Source organism: Strigops habroptila, chromosome 7 (assembly GCF_004027225.2).
Source record: "Strigops habroptila isolate Jane chromosome 7, bStrHab1.2.pri, whole genome shotgun sequence".
Taxonomy (NCBI): Eukaryota; Metazoa; Chordata; class Aves; order Psittaciformes; family Psittacidae; genus Strigops; species Strigops habroptila.
Genome location: NC_044283.2, coordinates 46,789,280 through 46,805,845, shown reverse-complemented (window position 1 = coordinate 46,805,845; position 16,566 = coordinate 46,789,280). Strand labels below are relative to the sequence as shown.

The 16,566-nt window shown below is 47.1% G+C and overlaps 1 long non-coding RNA gene across 1 annotated transcript; it reads right to left on the bottom strand.

Annotated features, from left to right (window-relative positions):
• Positions 1 to 6,752: 6,752 nt before the first annotated feature.
• LOC115610559 lies at positions 6,753 to 15,190 on the bottom strand. Its single transcript, XR_003992277.1, has 3 exons — positions 14,702 to 15,190; positions 7,980 to 7,984; positions 6,753 to 6,768 (listed from the first exon to the last, which is right to left on the bottom strand). It is a non-coding gene; the product is annotated as an uncharacterized LOC115610559 (long non-coding RNA).
• Positions 15,191 to 16,566: the final 1,376 nt, after the last annotated feature.

The window sequence follows — 16,566 nt, the reverse complement described above, 5'->3', positions numbered from 1 at the left end:
TTGAGTTGAGGTTGTCGTGCCCTTGGAGAGCTCCCGGCGCCTCACTGCAACCTTTGCTGCTCTTCATGACCTTGCAGAAGCAGCGTTTTTTCACCACAGCTTTGCCGAAAAGCTATTTATTTCTCTCACCCTTCAGTACCCAAGGCTGATCTTAAGGCCTCCTTTTCCTTTTTTCTTCCATTAGTGAACTTTTGCCTCCCCTGGAAAGAAGTTTGTCCTAGTTAAGATGTTTGTATGCTCTTTTTAATCTGGGAAAACAAACAAACAAGCCCTTCCAAAAGAAATGGGAAGTCTTACCTGTCTGGAGGATAGTTGTCAAGAGACCCAGTTACTGACTGGAGGCTTTTGAAATGGGCTAAATGTATAGAACATCATTCTGTTGCAACTAAGGTCATTCTAGCTCAGCCAAGACCTTCTAGCCGCCTCTCAAGAGCTTCATATTTGACAGCCCCATGGGTAACAGTGCAGCACACCACAAGGAATGGAGAAACATGAAGCAGCAAGGTGGTGGTCAGTCAATGCTTCTGCTCTGTCTTGTGTTGAGGTGTGGCCTATCCCTATGTAGTAGGGAGCTGGCTAACACTTGATTTTAGAATCTCTTCCTGTTCATCCAGTGGAGAGTGGGGTGCTGATCTGGAAGTATGGATGTACACAGGGCTTTGGAGGATGAGAAGTCATTTCTCTCCTGGGTTCCTTCTAGTTTGGTCTTTGCATGTTTACAGCCTCCAACTCTGAGTGGCTTTTGCCCTCTTTAATTTGGAGGACTCTGTGTGGTAGAAGAAAAGCCTGAAATAGTTTCAGGGGTGTGCTCCTTAAACTTAAGGAGTGTAATTGCTTTGCACCAAGTGGCCGCACATGGAGGAAAGGCTTTTTCAAATGAATGACAAGAGCCTTAGACACCTCTTTATGGCAGAGGTGACCTCTGGGTGTGCTCTGATTAGGGATATTATTGCATTAGGGATGGCTTAGGCAGCTCTCCTCTGTGGCCACTCAGTCCAGAGGTGCCCCATGGGTAGTACCATGCCCTGCTCCTGTGATCTTAACTCAGTGTGGTTATGACTGCGCATGATAATTGTAAATCTTGTAATGCTGCTTGCAGATATATTGTGGTTTGGGGTTTTTTTGCCTGCTTTCCTGGCTAAGTTATTGCTAATCATGGGGATTTTTGCTGTTTGAAGTGAATGGTAATAATGGTCTTGCATTGGTAAAGTACTTGCACTGATTCTGATCTCCTTTGTTTATGTTCCTTGTTTCAGCGATGTTGATTTTTGAAGAGCACGTGTATCCAAATGGACCCAGAGATGTCCCAATAAGCAGGAATTGCTTCATCGTGCTTGTGCTCAGCTTTGGGGTGGTGTGCAGGTCCTGGGCAGCAGGCTGGCCAGGAAGCGTGACACACCTTCCCAGACAGCTTACATGCTCAGCAAAACACCATGCTTGGGCATCTCTTATTTTCACTTACGACTCAATCAGTGCGATTTGGAGGTCTCCTTATTGTGGTCTTTTATTTCATAACATTGCACAGTTTGAACTGGTAAGTAGTTGAATACTTATGTGCTTTATGTGTAATCAGAGGCAGGTGTAGCAGCCAGTAGTATGAGACTCAGAGTGCCTCCCTTTCTCACATGAAAACACTTCCATGCTTGCAATCAACTTCCATTCACACAGGTATGGGCTAAAGTGATAGAGACCTAAAAAGACGGAGAAGTGATATGTTATTAGCTGATCCAGGCAGGGTAGGCCAAGTGTGTGCTTATACCTATCAGTATAGTCTGAGTGTTTAGTATGGTTGATGAACTTTGGGAATAGGCTTTTTGGGATGCCTAATGCCATGTGCAGAGGGGTAAGTGACTGCTTCTGCACTAAGCTTGGCTGTATTTAAGCATAATCTGGAGATTAGCGCGGTCATATGTTGCTGTCCTCCACAAAGAGAGGGAAGATGGATCTAGCCCCCCAACCTTGTGTTAGTGGTAGCTATGTTCCTAATGGGAGTCTGGACAAGAGACCTCCCCACCTTCTTTCCAAATGACACGGCTCTGGTTCTGTGAAAACCAGTCAAGGGAAAAACAAGGGGTATTTTAGCTAGCAGTCTTAATCTGCTGGCATCACTTAATTTCTTAGGAATTTTACATGTGTTTGGACACAGACAGAGCCTTCAGACCAGCTTCACTCTTCAGAGGACTCTATTTCTTGTTTCTGATAGAGAGCTGTGCTTTCCTACCAACAGTGTCTGGCGATGTATTAGTTTGGAAAGTTAAGCCATGTCCTGCCTGAGAGCAATATCCCCACAGCAGGTCACCACACTTGGCAGTCTTTGGTAAACAGGCAGCCCTGTAGATAAGGGGCATTTATTTGAGCTGAGAAGCCTGGGTGGGGCATGGCTGAAAAAGAAATCAGGCATCCTTATCCAGCATGGGAGGGAATTGCTGTGGTGCCTGCAAAGCCCCTCTGTGGGTGTGCTGTACATCTTTGGGAGCAGTTTTCTTCAGCTATGTTGGTGCTTTGTCTCCCCTGTTAATCTGCAGAGCCACATGGGCATGTTTCTTTTTCAGGCCTTTTTCACGCACCTCAAATGTGCTGGTTTAGGGGATGGCTTCTCTGGAATTTACTGGCTTGCTCCTTGTTCTTGCTTGTTTTCCTTACATGAAATAGTCCTTCCCTGACCCTGCTTGTACTGATTTTCTACCAAGCCATGTCTGGAAGCAGCTGTACTCTATGATGTAATCTTGTCTGTGCTGCTGGCATAACTGTTATTAGCAGGTCTTACAGAAACCTTATCAGAGCAGGGACTGCTGCCTTGTTAGGAGCTTGTATAGTGCGGTGTTGCAGTTCCTCAATACTGCAGCCATTTAACAGATACTAACAGTGTAAGTAAATGGAGAGTCTCTCAGCTTCCTTCACAAGTCATGGCAAAAAGCTTGTGGCAAGTTCTCATGGTTTAATGGTGCTTTCATTCATGCATGCTATCATACGTACATCTCCTCTGGGGCTGCTGCCGCCATCAGTGATTAAAAATCATGGCAAGGACAGGATCATTTTGAAACTGAATGCCAGTGAAGTCAGATGTGTGCTGGGCATTTGTTTGTGTGATGGGTATTTGCTTCTATGCTAGAGCTGCGTTGGTAAGTGTAGCATCGTGTTGAGGAGGTACAGTGGTGCTTCACTAGGTTCAGCGAGTAAGCCCATTCAGAATGCCTTTGTTTTTTCAGACATATTGTCATTAGCCTTCCAGCACGGAAAACTTACGTTAGCCTTGAAAGAAGAAAATAATGTTTTTAAACTTACAAAAAAAAAAAACAAAAACAAAAAGAGTTTTTAAAGCTTGTATTTGAGGGATTGGGAAGATGAAGAGATCTGCATATGGTTTCAGGAGAACGGGGAAATTCGAAGCACTTTAGAAGAAACGCAGTAGTGCTGAGAAAGTATTTTTGTGCTGTGGAGTACTGGAACATGTGACAAACAGAATGGATTTTGTTTGGAGAGAGACGTACCTCTGATAGCTGTGTAGCATTTAGCGTTGTGTAGCTGCTTAACACTTTGGAGTGTGGCATTGTGGAGCTCTGGAGGACCTTGATCAGCCTTGCTGGCTGTTTTTGTGGAGCAATCCCTGCAGGAGTGCAGCTTTTAGCACAGTGGAAGATATTATCAGGCTGAGATGGTGGCAGCTCCATAGGAGAAGTCAATTGTATTATAAATACTATGCCTCAAATTATCAGAAGGAAGTTTTCTTCCATAGTTCAGTCATCATAGAGATGGTGATGATCTCGTAAGTGTCAGATCAAGGCTTCCAAAATGAATGATCCTCAGACAATGCGCTTTCACTATGAAAACAGAATCACTGTAACAGCCTATGATTTTGTTCCCTGTGGTAGGAAGCAAAATACTCTGTGGTGGAAACATCAGCTTTTGTGTCTGAGAGCTGAAGAACATAGAGCTTGGCTGTGTGCCGCTGGGTAAGAAGCTTGTCCAACTACGTATATGAAAGGGCTTCACAGCTTAGCATCTGAGCTGGTGGCTGCAGCCAGCAGGCCATTGCTGTGGGGAGCTTTCCATCTGTTCCTTCTCTTCTCTTCTGCCATCTGCATCATCTTTTAAAAATTGCCCTAAAACTCAAGCACATCCTGCAGCTCAGCAGTTCCTCATGCTCTGGAGTCCTTTGTACATTCAGTTGTCTCTCTTTCAGAAGTCTTGAAAGTGCTTCTGCTTGCCACCCCCTCCAATCTTTGAGTTCTGGAGCACATGTGGGATGGACTGAACTGTCTTCATGTACTCTACATGACCTCTGTTCCTCCATTCACACCAACTACTCTTCCACCAGGCAGACAACCACTGCTCGTTCACTTGTAGGTTTTTGGCTGGACTAAGCGTCTGTAACATACGTCGAAGAACAACTGACTGCTTTGTGTCCTCCTTTTGCTTTCCTGTTCAAGCTTTCCCCCCTGTCCTCCACCAGCTGTGCTGTTCATGTCTGGGCTAAGGTTTCCCTTTTCTTTTTCCCTTTCTCCCTCTTGTTTTCTTTTCCTTATGCGGTGGTCCTGACCAAGGCATCTTACCATAGTTCAGCAGCCCCTGAATGTCAAGAATAAAACCTCCCAAAGTATGTGTGTTGGGATGAGTCCTATGCTTACTTTAAGAAGAGGGACAAGTGTAGTAAGTTTTATATGCTGTGGTTTACAGTAAAGTTACTAGCCCTCTTCTAAAGAGCATGAAATTCAGGCATAGAATTAAATTGCTGTTCAGGTTTATGCAGTGAATAAGGATAGTGTTAGAAATGGAAATCATCTGCCTTGCCTCCTCAGCTGCTGTCTCCCCAAAACCCTCTACTGTTCCTTCATAGTAGACAACATCTTAATGTAGGTTGCCACTAGAGAAAGAGGCTGTGCAACTGCTGTCGTGATTTTGGCTGAGCTCTTCTTGGAGACAGTCCCTTGCCTGAGGGAATTCCACTCAAGCTCCTGGTCTCCAGAGCAGCTGGCTCTGTGCCTCAGCTCTGGACATAGAGGATGTATCTTCTGTACATGCTTTCTGGAGCAATGGGACATTGCAGTCTGCCTGCCCAGGCTCTAGCCCTAGGACTTCCAAGAGCTCTGAGTAGATGCAGTCACTTGGACTGACAACATAAGACCTTGTAGGCTATGTTTGTGATGATTGCAAAGGAACATCAGCAATTGTTCTTCAGCTCTTTCATGCTACCAGTTCTTGAGATTTGTAACAGACACATTGATATAAACGGTGAAGGAATGGGAGTGTCTAGAAGGAAGGAAGGTGTTAGTGGTGTATGGGAATGACAGGCACTGATGGCACATGTGTTACAGTGCACCTATAGCTCCTTAGAATACCTAGATGGGATGAACAAGGGGCAGCCCAAACCAACACAGACCTGAAATTTCAAGGCATAAAAATATGCTGGTTGGATGAGAAAAGAATGGCTGAAAAGCGGTCTTGGAAGCATATATGCAGCCAAATCCTCAGGTTGTGAGATGTATGTAGACCACTTTGCACACTGCTAAGGCACCAATGACTTACTGGACGGTTGGGATCCCACAGAGTATAGAGAGCAATCTGGCTGTGCTTGGAACCATCCATCCATAATCTGCCAGTACAAGGGCAAACTCAAATGATGGCAGGGGCCTGCGTTGTTCCACTACAAAACAGGCTTGGTCGTCCACTCTGAAGCCTACAACCTCAAATGGTGTGCCTTGAAATGGAAAAGGAGCCCATGAGTCTTTCCAGGCATAGTCTACAGAACATCTCAAGGCAGCACGATGAAGTGTGCATTTTGTGGGCAAATGGAGGTTGTTTTCTCAAGGAAACGGGATTCCTGTTGATTAGAAATGGTTCCTGCTTGCTCCGTTTACCATAGATTTATAGTTTTTACTGTAGTCCTGTTTCCAATTCCACTTTATTTCTTCTTATCTCAGAAGAACTTGGCACAAACAGCATATAATTTACTCTATCTTAAACTCTTTAAGATTTAGACCTGTAGGGCCTGCTAGGGGAAAGGCTTAGTTGCCTAAACATAGGTGTCTGGTGCCTTCTGGTATCTGAGCTGTCTGCACAAAGCCTGCAGATACCATATGGTACCTGCAGGAGTCCTCCTGTGTTCTGAAGCAGCAGCTGGAGGCCAGGCTGGAGACCTGAGATTATCTCCAGCAGCACTATTGCTCATAGCTGTGTGTGGGCACTGGAATGGTGCCCCTCGAGCAAGGCAGTGGCCCAGTCAGATTAACAGGAAGAGACAAGTGCCACCAGAGGATGAGTTGTCCTGTTGGTCTTGGCTGCCTCTTACTATAACTTAGCTGTAAGGTAGAATCTGTGCTGCTGCTGTGCAGTGTATGAGCTTCTACAGACCCTTTGCCAGAGAGATGGGGATTTCAGGCAGTCAGGAGAGAGAATGCAATTCAGAGGCCAAGACATCATCTCCCAAACACCAAAGCCTTTGGGAAATGAGGATGTGTTCCGTTTGGCTCACTCACTAGCCTTCCCAAGAAGTATGGGAGGAATCATAGAATGGTTTGGATTGGAAGCGACCTTAAAGATCATCTAGAACACCTTCCACTAGACCGGGTTGCTCCGAGCCCCATCCAACCTGGCTTTGAACACTGCCAGGGATGGGGCAGCCACAGCTTCTCTAGGCACCCTGTGCCAGTGTCTCACCACCCTCATAGTAAAGAACTTCCTCCTTTAATCTAAATCTCCCCTCTGTCAGTTTAAAGCCATTCTCCCTTGTCCTGTCACTACATGCCCTTGTAAAAAGTCCCTCTCCAGCTTTCCTGTAGGCCCCCTTTAGGTACTGGAAGGATGTTACAAGGTCTCCCTGGAGCCTTCTCTTCTCCAGGGTGTACAACCCCAACTCTCTCAGCCTGTCTTCATAGGAAAGGAGCTCCAGCCCTCTGACCATCTTTGTGGCCCTCCTCTGGACTCACTTGAGCAGGTCCACATCCCTCTTGTGTTGGAGGTCCCAGAGCCGGATGCAGCACTGCAGGTGGGGTATCATGAGAGTGGAGCAGAGGAGGAGAATCACCTCGCCTGACCTGCTGGTCACGCTTCTTTTGATGCAGCCCAGCATACAGTTGGCTTTCTGGGCTGCGAGTGCACATTGCCAAGTCATGTTGAGCTTCTCGTTAACCAACACCCCAAGTCTGGATTTAGTTGTTTTGTTTCTGCACTTCAGTGAAAATTAATAGAGATAGCTGTTATACAATTGTTAAGGCTGGGATTGCCTTATGCTATACTGCCTGTTTGCAAAGGAGTGATGGAGGAGCTGATCTTCGTGGAAATCAATTGCCTGCCAAGGTCCTCAATTGCAGGTTGGGGTGCTTAGCCTTTGGCCTTTAGGAGTTCTTGAACTGACTCAAAGTTGTGAAGAGTCTCTGAAGCATTTGCTGAAGTGAGGAAAGAGTGATGCTTATTTTTTGGTAGTGGTTTGGTGCAAGTATTTAAGCCGGGATGAAGGGATTTCAGTTTTTCAGTTTCTTAGAGCAAAATGCTTTGTTTGGGATGCCTTGTCTTAGTGCTTTTGCGGTTCGGCGTCACTCCCTCTCAGGGCAACTTTTGCCTGCCAAACTATCTCTGTGGTTGTCTGCACAAACCACAGAGCCCAAGACTCTTGTCTCCTTTCTGCTGGTAGAACATGAAAAGGCACATCTTGCATGAGCAGGACCAAGGTGCTTCCTGCGCAACTGCATGAGAACAAGTGGAGCAAACTAGTGTGCTAGGCAGTGAACCCAGCCTTGAAAGACACAGACATAGCTGAGTACAGGTGAAGGGGGTTGGCAAGAGAACCTCTTGCCCTCTCCTGCAAAAGAAAGAATGCCCCAAAAAAGGCAAGACAAAAAAAGAAGAAGAAGAAGAAGAAGAACAAAAAGAGTATTTTTGGACTTTATTGTCCCTACATAAGAAGGGAGCAGCCAGCCTTTCAGTGCTGCCTTCAGCCCCATCCCTCCTCTTCCCAGAAAGCAATTCCCAATGCTAAAGACTGTCCCTGGTAACAGAGCGCTGCCTCTGGAAAGGTTAGTGCAAGGCTTCAAAGGGATATGCCTGCAACACTGATAGCAGAGCACTAGCCTCTTCCACAAGCAAGGGAGTACTTTTTTTTGATTACTTAGCCAGGAGAGTTGGAAGTGGCTGTGAGACTGTTGAAGGCAGAAAGGGACAGAGCTTTGGCTGCAAACAGAGGGACAGCAGTAGAAGGGCATCTAATGATGGACTCTAAGCACTGTCTTCAGTCTGGTCATCCAAAAAAAAAACCAAACCCAAATCCTCTGGAGAAAGAGGATAGTCTCCCAGAGGAGAACAAGAAAAAGTGGAAAATGGATACAAGCGAATACATGCATAAACATCTGCAAAAAAGGACAGTGAAATCTACCCTCATGCTTCACAAGCAGAATCCTCCTCCTCCATGGGCTGTATCTGTCTTCTGCCCGTGGGTAGGACTTACAGGTACTGCAGGGATACCACTCTATTATCTGAGACATGGTACAGCTCATGGGCAGGGAGTTGCAGAAGTAAAGGACTGGCAGACAGCTCCTAGGCTGTTGCATGAACAGTTCCTACACTTCTGCATAACAGACATCTGTAAACAGAAGGCAGTTTGCCCACAGTCTGTTAACAGGTAGCAGGCTAAGGTTTGCCAGGGAGTTTGCTTGCTATGAATAATTCAACCAGTACTGCTGCCTTTAAATTTAGAGAATAGTGCTCCAGTCAAAAGGCTTTCTGAACTTGGCAGCTAATGCTATTGTGGGCTTGTCTTTGTGTCTGGCCTGAGGCCAGCACTGTTACACAGGTGACTTTGACCTTGTGTGACAGCATCACTGCAAACTGGTCCCCTTTCTACCTGACAAACCAGGCACAGATTCTTTCACCAGCTTGCCAATACCAAACTTGTAAAGCAGCCAACGTTACTCTGGAAGAGACTGAGAACAGAGCTGGGTGTGGGGGGAAGCTGGCTGCAGGCTGCCATCTGAAACACCTTCCCAGAGTTCAGCCTGGTGGCACTTTTTCTTTCCCATCACCATCTTACCATTGGTGGTGGTATTCATTCAGGGTCCACTGAGAGCTTACTTAGTACCCATTTCTCAGACTCTGAATCCTCTCAAGGTCTCTGTAGGTCACATCACCCCTCTCTTTGCCTTTCCTGATGATTGTAGGACATCCTCTGTCCACAGAGCTACCTATAGGTTTCATTCCAGGTCATCTTAACCCAACTACTGTCAGGCTCAATATGAAAAGGAGTCTTAAGAGAGTGCTAAGGGACTCATAAAACAACATATCACAAGATGGAAAAGAAAGGGGCTTCTGAATAGATAATATGCAAATTAATTCTAGCATAAATTTAACACCCAGATGCATGTTTGCCAGTGACTAAGCCTTTCCTGCAGTCCATGTTCCTAGGGATTCGGTGTTCACAAGAACACCCTCTCTCCCAGCTGCTGCCCTGACTTCTGCAGAGGTTGTCAGCTTTGGGATGTAGCAGTCTCTCTTTCAGAATAACCACCATACCTGTAACTACAGTCCTAGGTGGTGCTCACCGAGCTTCACTCCAGTTTTTGGATGAGCCAAAAAGTATCCTTGATGTGCTGGAGCTACACATCTTCTGTCCTAAGGGGTGAGTTCTCCTGCCTAGCTTGCACCCAGGTGCTGGGAGCTGGGGAAATGATTGGTCTCCCTCTGCTTGGTGTTTGTAGGGTTGTATCAGAAGCATGATTTCCAGTTTGAGGACCTCCAGAAGAAAGATGTCAACAAGCTGGAGTGACCCAGGTAGTGATTATGTGTAAACAGGCTCCAAAAATAATAAGTTGGCAGAAAACCACACTCCTCACTGGTAAGGCAGGAGCAGTCCTTGGACAGGGTGGTTTCTGTTATAAATGGTGTACGTGTGACAGACAGAGACATGCCTTTCTCCTGAGCCATAACTGCAGGGGAGAGGCAGGGTGTGTGGAAATAGTGCTGCTCCCGTCTTTTACTCAAGGCACTTCTGAGCACCTGGGGAAATGTCACGTCAGGCAGGGAGGGTCTGAACGTGCTCAGAGAGAGGCAGGACCGAGGAAAGAGTCATGGCAAGACGTGGAGCTTAACGGTTCTACTTAGTGCCTTTATCTGGCCCTTTTTTAGGTGTCCGAAGTGGCCCCAAGTACATCTCCAAGGTCACCCAACAGGGACCCAAAGGTGAGAAGGACCAATGGCTTCCAAATTATGGCTAGTGCTAGTAGCCAGCTCTCCAAGAAAAGCAGGAGGGCGTGTACCCCTAAGCATTACTTGAGATGCTCAGGCCAATTTTAACTTTCACCCTTTCCTGAGGCTCCCCAAAAAGCATCAGAGTTTTTCCCAAGTTGCTAGTGCCTTTCTTTTTGTCCAGCCCTAGGTTCTTTTCTAAACTTGCCAATATTTGATGCCAGAGGCTCTTGATTTGTCTATGGACTACTGAAACAGAGAGAATTCTTGCTCTATTAATATACAGAAATTCTCTTCATCACTAGCAAGGAAAAGATAAGAAAGTGGCAAAGCAGTGTTTACCCTACACATTATGCCAATTTTCAGGTATTTGCAGAGATGTACCAGTTTTGTAGAGGCATTGTGTGTTCTTGCTTGTTCATAAGAATCAGCTGAGGATAAATTTCCACGTTGTGCATGCTCAAGATGTCATCAAACATCTGAAAATGTCCCTGGCATGATGAGGGTCTCATCCTGAGAAAGGTCATTGCATTTTGAGATGTCCTTTTTCCCAGTTCTAACTGGAGCAAAATGTTGGCCAGGTGAGTTCAGCCAGTCTTTTGCAGAGAGGCAAGCACAACGAGCAGTGAGAGATGGAAAACACTGATCTATCTGAGGGCAGTAACCTCCAGAAAAGAGGTCCCACTGGGTACTTGCACCACTGTAGGCATTTTCACAATGGTTGTCCATCGCATCACCCAGTTGCAATAGTTTCTACTTGCACTGCTGAAAACACTCTCTGCTGAAGGATTCTGCTTAACAGAAAATAACATCCAAGAAGGAAGCTTTGGGTTTCAGGGTTGTTGGGAAATTCAGGGCCAGTCCCTTGTCTGTTTTTGTCCAGTACTAAGTCTTGTCTTCAGAATTTGTTTTCCTGGTGTTGCCACACAAGGGTGTAGGGCTCTAGATATTTTTCAACACTTCTGAGAGCCTTTTTCTGCTTGAGAAGGCCTTCCAGTTGCTGGTGAGCTGCTCTCGTTCTGGGTTCTGCTTAGCATGGTCTACTCAGAGGCAAGTGTTTGACTCAGAGGCAAGGTGGTCTGTACTCTGCTTGCCCTCAGCAACAAAGAAAAGGTCTCTGAGTGGGAAAATCCAGCGAGGTCACCTTGCTCAACTGCTCAGAGTTAAGAGTGGAGAGCATGTATCCTGCCAGAGGCAAGTCATTGGTTTTACAGCTTGGACACACCGTCAGTTGCATACGTTAACTCCTTCTTGGGGGTCTCATGTTGTGCAATTATAGTACCTTATGATGGACAGAGGCCTGAGCACAGCAGCCCAGCTGTGTCTCTCATTGGTGTGCTTGCATGTAGTGTTCCTAGCCAGTGCTCACCTGCAGTCACTGTGGGGCTCTGGCAGTAGGTCACATCATCTCAGATTTGGTACCAGGACTTCCTTCCCTGCCCTCTTCCTGGGAATGGGCTGAGAACTGCTGTGGTGGTTGCCAAATGGCATGGGGCAACATGAGCATCCTAGATCTCAGTACTTCCAGCCTGGCTTTTCTGCAAACAGGAACCAGCAGTGAAAGGGAATCTCTCACCATCAGTGGTCCTGCACCAAATCACGTGGAGTGTGAAGACCTTAGAGGATTCCCACTACTGGTATGTTCAGCCTTGATTTTTGCTTTGAAAAGTTGTATGTGTGTTTTCTGCTGCAGCAGACTGAAAGCCTACTGTAGCAGTTCCCTCCTTCCTGTAGTCTTCTGACCTTCCTAGGAGCAGTATTTGACCAAGGCAGATCTGACTAACAGAAAGACTACAGATAGCTTATTCAGCTGTCCTGCTCCTATCTCACAGCACCACGGGCTGAAAAACTACCCAGACCTGATGTCCCTGTGCTGCTGGAGGGAGAAACAAGAGAGCTAAGCACAAGTGACTGTGCTGCATGCTTTTCTCTTTTGTTGGCTGGTTGTGTAAGTATAACTTTACGGGAGGCAGTGCTGCTGCGGAAGTAGTGACTGTGGGGTTTTTCTCATTAATTTTGCAAATGCTGGCCCCGTTCCCATGTTTGCATACTTCTCTCTCTCCTAAAGTGCGTGTAAGCCAAACATGCAGAGACCCAATGAAACATGGATTGCTAGCTTTTGCTCTTTTGCACAGCAAAGATGTTTTTTGAGGGAAGTGTAGTATGTTTGTTTAAAGAAAAAGGCAAAGATATCGGACTTCAGCTAAGTTGGTACTAGCCTATTTAATGGCTTTGCAGAGAGGCAAATAATTTAAAAGTATTTGTCTTCTTTGGCAGGCATTGGCTGAGAAAGCAACACATTTGAATGGAGACAGAGTAATTTTGCAGCCATTTTTGCCTCTTCTGAGGTCACTGGCTTTCTGCACTCCAGTTTTACAGTCCTTCAGTGTACACAACTCATGACAGCAATGTTTTGGATAGCAACTGTTCATATGGCTTTCACTAGGGGAGGCTGAAATCAGAAACATCCTATTTTTAAACAGGATTAAGAAATGCAGGGGAAGGGGGGGCAGGGAGTTACACAAGGTTTGATTCCCTATATGGAAGATGGTGAGGTTCTGGCTCCAGCACGGATCCATCAGATGACTTCACAGGGAAAATTCCATGTCTGGAAACCTTGCCAACAGGCTTAAAACCTGGTAATCATCACCAAAATGTCCACCATGGCCTCCACCTCTTGGGAATGCCTTTGCTTCTCAGCATTCCTCTGCGGTCACATTCAGGTCCATCAGTGTGAACTGGGAGCCTGTCACATACTCCTTACTGCAAAAGCAAACCCAGAGAAGGGGTGCTGGGCCATAGAGCTGATCTTTCCCAGTCAGACTGCTCCTCAGTGGTCTTGAGCAGATGTCCAGGCTTCCCTCTCCTCTATCTCCTGTTTGACCTTTGTTCTGTCTCCATTCAGTCATTTGCACAAGAGGCTGTCTGGGGCTGCACTGGTGCTTTCTGCATGACCCCTTGATCTGTCTACCACTTCTTTCATCCTGAAATCCTTTGAGGTCCTCCAGGCTGGGTCTAGGCAGCTGGAGACCCCTTTTCATGGGGCTTTTGCTGTCTGTGGGAGCAATGGCTCCTCTGCATCAAGGCAGAGGAGTATCCTTTCACATCTTTGCAGGCTGTCGTCTCAACCTCACACCATTTCTTCCCTGCCTCTTGGTAAACTTCACTTTCCCTGCCTTTACAGGCTTCTTCCATCTCCAGGTCTCAGACCTGTTTGGATCAGTCCTCACTATGGAAGGTCTGTGAATTGGTGTTGGTTTCCTCCATGCAAGACAGTGGTTTTGGTGCTTTAACAGCATGGCTGACCTGACACTGCTGGAGAAAGGTGGGATGGCTGCCACATGCGTCTCGTGTCTGTTATGGGCTCTGTTCATTGTATCTTAGAGGAGGGAATAGCTGGCACATGTTCTCTTTAGCCTGTGCCATGGATGCAGTAAGAAGGAAGGCTGTGTTCTGTCCATCTCCTGGGAAAACCCAAAGAAATCTGGGATTGATGCTGAGGGGAGGACAGGTAACCTGTGAGTGCTCACACAGCTGTCTCTGGTGTGAGGGTTAACCACTGAGGAAAGGACATTTGCAGCAGCTGGAGAAAATACGGCTGCTTTCACCAGAGGAAAGGTTTGGAGCCAAAAAGCAGTAATAACCCTGCCCTGGGTAGGGAGGAGCTGGCCCGGAGCCTGGCAGAGCCCTTCCAGACAGCGAGGCCTGAGTCCCACTGGGATTTTAAAGTCTCCAGGGCCTGAGTCCAACTTTGAGGTCCAGCTTGGGATGCTCTGCCAGCGTTATGAATCAAGGAAGCCCTGGACTCCAACGCAGTACCCACAGAGTGATTTTTTCCATGCTAATCCTTCTTTTTGCTAAAAGCCTCCCTGAAGAGCAAACATGAGGCCTAAGTTGAGTGCCTGTGTTTCAGTGGGGAGAAAGCCATAGCTGTGCCTCATGCAGGCACCGCTCCCTGCCAGCCTGCATGGCTCTCTCACGGTAAATTCAAACACCCTGTGGAGAGGGGGTGCTCATGCACCCCTACATTTTCAGTCTTCCCTCACCCCAAACCAGGATGGGGTGTCAAAGTAAATGAATCAAGGCTCAGGGGATATTTGATGTTTGGTCTTTTAAAAATCTGATGCTTTTCCTCGTAACCAAGCCATTGCTTGGCCCAGCCTTTTCCTATGACAGCTTGGTCCTAAGCAACCTCATGTTATCATAGAATCATAGCATAGTTAGGGTTGGAAAAAACCTTATGATCATCTAGTTCCAACCCCCGTGCCATGGGCAGGGACACCACACACTAGACCATGTCACCCAAGGCTCTGTCTAACCTGACCTTGAACACTGCCAGGGATGGAGCATTTACCACTTCTTTGGGCAACCCATTCCAGTGCCTCACCACCCTCACTGTAAAGAACTTCTTCCTTATATCTAACCTGAACTTCCCCTGTTTAAGTTTGAACCCATTCCTCCTTGTCCTATCGCTACAGTCCCTGATGAAGAGTCCCTCCCAGCATCCTTGTAGGCCCCCTTCAGATACTGGATATCTCATGGGGAGAATTTTTTGCCTCCGAAGTCTAACTGGCTCCAGCAAAATCACAGCTGATTCTGCTACCATTCATGGTCATCCGAGGAATGCCTTCTCAACCTACCCTACAAGCAACTTTGAGAACACTTTATGTCTCTCTTTTGGGGTGTTTCCCGTGGGCCTTCTGACTGGAGTTGCATATGCTTTACCAAATGAATCTCGGAGCAGCGGGGTTTGGCTCAGCTAAGCCACGAGGTTATTTTGCAGCTTTATGACAGCTGATGTGACTGTGAGCTGCTGGCTGGCTTCTGGTCAGGGTGTGACATGCATTTTTCTCCTTTTCTCCTCAGGGGAATCTGTTGGGCAGAGCTGTTTGCTGGGCGGATGAGAAACGTGCATCTTACCTCAGCTTGAGGCATCCTCATCTGTGGTTGCTGCTGTGTCTTGGGCAGAGGAGTGACCTCTCGCTAGTTCCTCACTCTTCTCTGCTGGGGAGTGCTATGGTGGTGAGCCTGGGGAACCCTGCTCTCCCTCCTCAGACCTGAGAGGCCGTGCAGTGCAAACAGAAAAGGCTTCCCATTGCCATTTCCTTCAGTCTACCATCATTCCCACTTGGTGGTGCAGGGGCATCTCCACCTGCCTTTCTGGCCTTGGTGCTTCTTCTCTAGGTCCCTCCCTCCTACTCTAGGAGACCAAAAACACACTCTCAGACCAGGACAGCTACTTCCCTTCTGGTTGTATACTGGAAGTGGCAGGAGGGGAGAGCAAAGCCACCAAGGAGGAGCAGGGTGGGGTTTTCTCCACTTTTCCCTATCAGCCTTCTCCAGCCCCTCCCAGACTGCCCTTCCTGTCCCTCTGCACAGCTGCCAGTATCTCCCAGATCATTGACCTCTTTGTATCTTCTCTCCATGAAGTGGGGGAAGGTATTTAGCTGTGCTCCGAAGTATCTGCCCTGTGCAGAGCACCTCAGCGGGGTGGACACGTGGATGGAGTCACCAGTGAGACTGTCCCCTCTCTTGCTCTAACAGTCATGGGGAGCAAGTACTGCTGGAAGCTGTCCTGGAAGGCAGTTCCTATGTGGGCAGCTGGGCTTTCCCTGGAGGCTATGCCATGAAAAGCAAGAAGCTGGTTCTCTAGGCAGATTGTGTCTGTTCTTGAAGGCAGCCTGCCCACCAGCAGATCTGGCCTGCTCTTGTTTAACTGTGCTATGTTCTGCTCTTCAGCTACATGCTAATCTACTTCTTCAAGTAGATTAAACTAGAGCAGCATCTTCGTCCTGTTTCTGGTCAAACTGAAACTTGGGAAGAAGGATATTTTGGCAAATACTGTGAAATAATTTCATTTCCTCATAGCACAATGAAATAAAGAGATCTGCTTTTACTGCTGTAAAGCAGGAGCCAGTTGCGGTTTGCAGAAGAGAAAATATTGCTGGGAAGAAGTGTGCCATTGTGTCTGCATGGTGCTGGCAGGAAACGTAGACACTCAGACTCCACAGAGGAATGGTTTGTGCTGGGTATATCACCATAGGTCCATGAGGTGTTGGATAGCAGACTGGATCCTATGGGCTGTGGTCTGTGTGCAAAAGCAAGGGTTGTGTAAAGGGGAGTTTGAGACTGCACATCTTGATGGCAACAGAAGGGACTCACTTGCAATAACTTTCCAGGATTTTGAACATGGCATGAAACAACAACCCAAGTTGCTCTGGAAAAAAATCAGGATGGTGGCCAGAAAACAAGACAAGGAAAATTATTCAGGTACTACAAATAAATGCAGTATATTCTAGAGAAAAAGCATCTGGATCTGCAGTCCTGAGGATGAAGGGACTTCCATGACAGTGAGCAGCTGCAGTGGATGGGCAGGCAGGTCGCTGGCCTAAT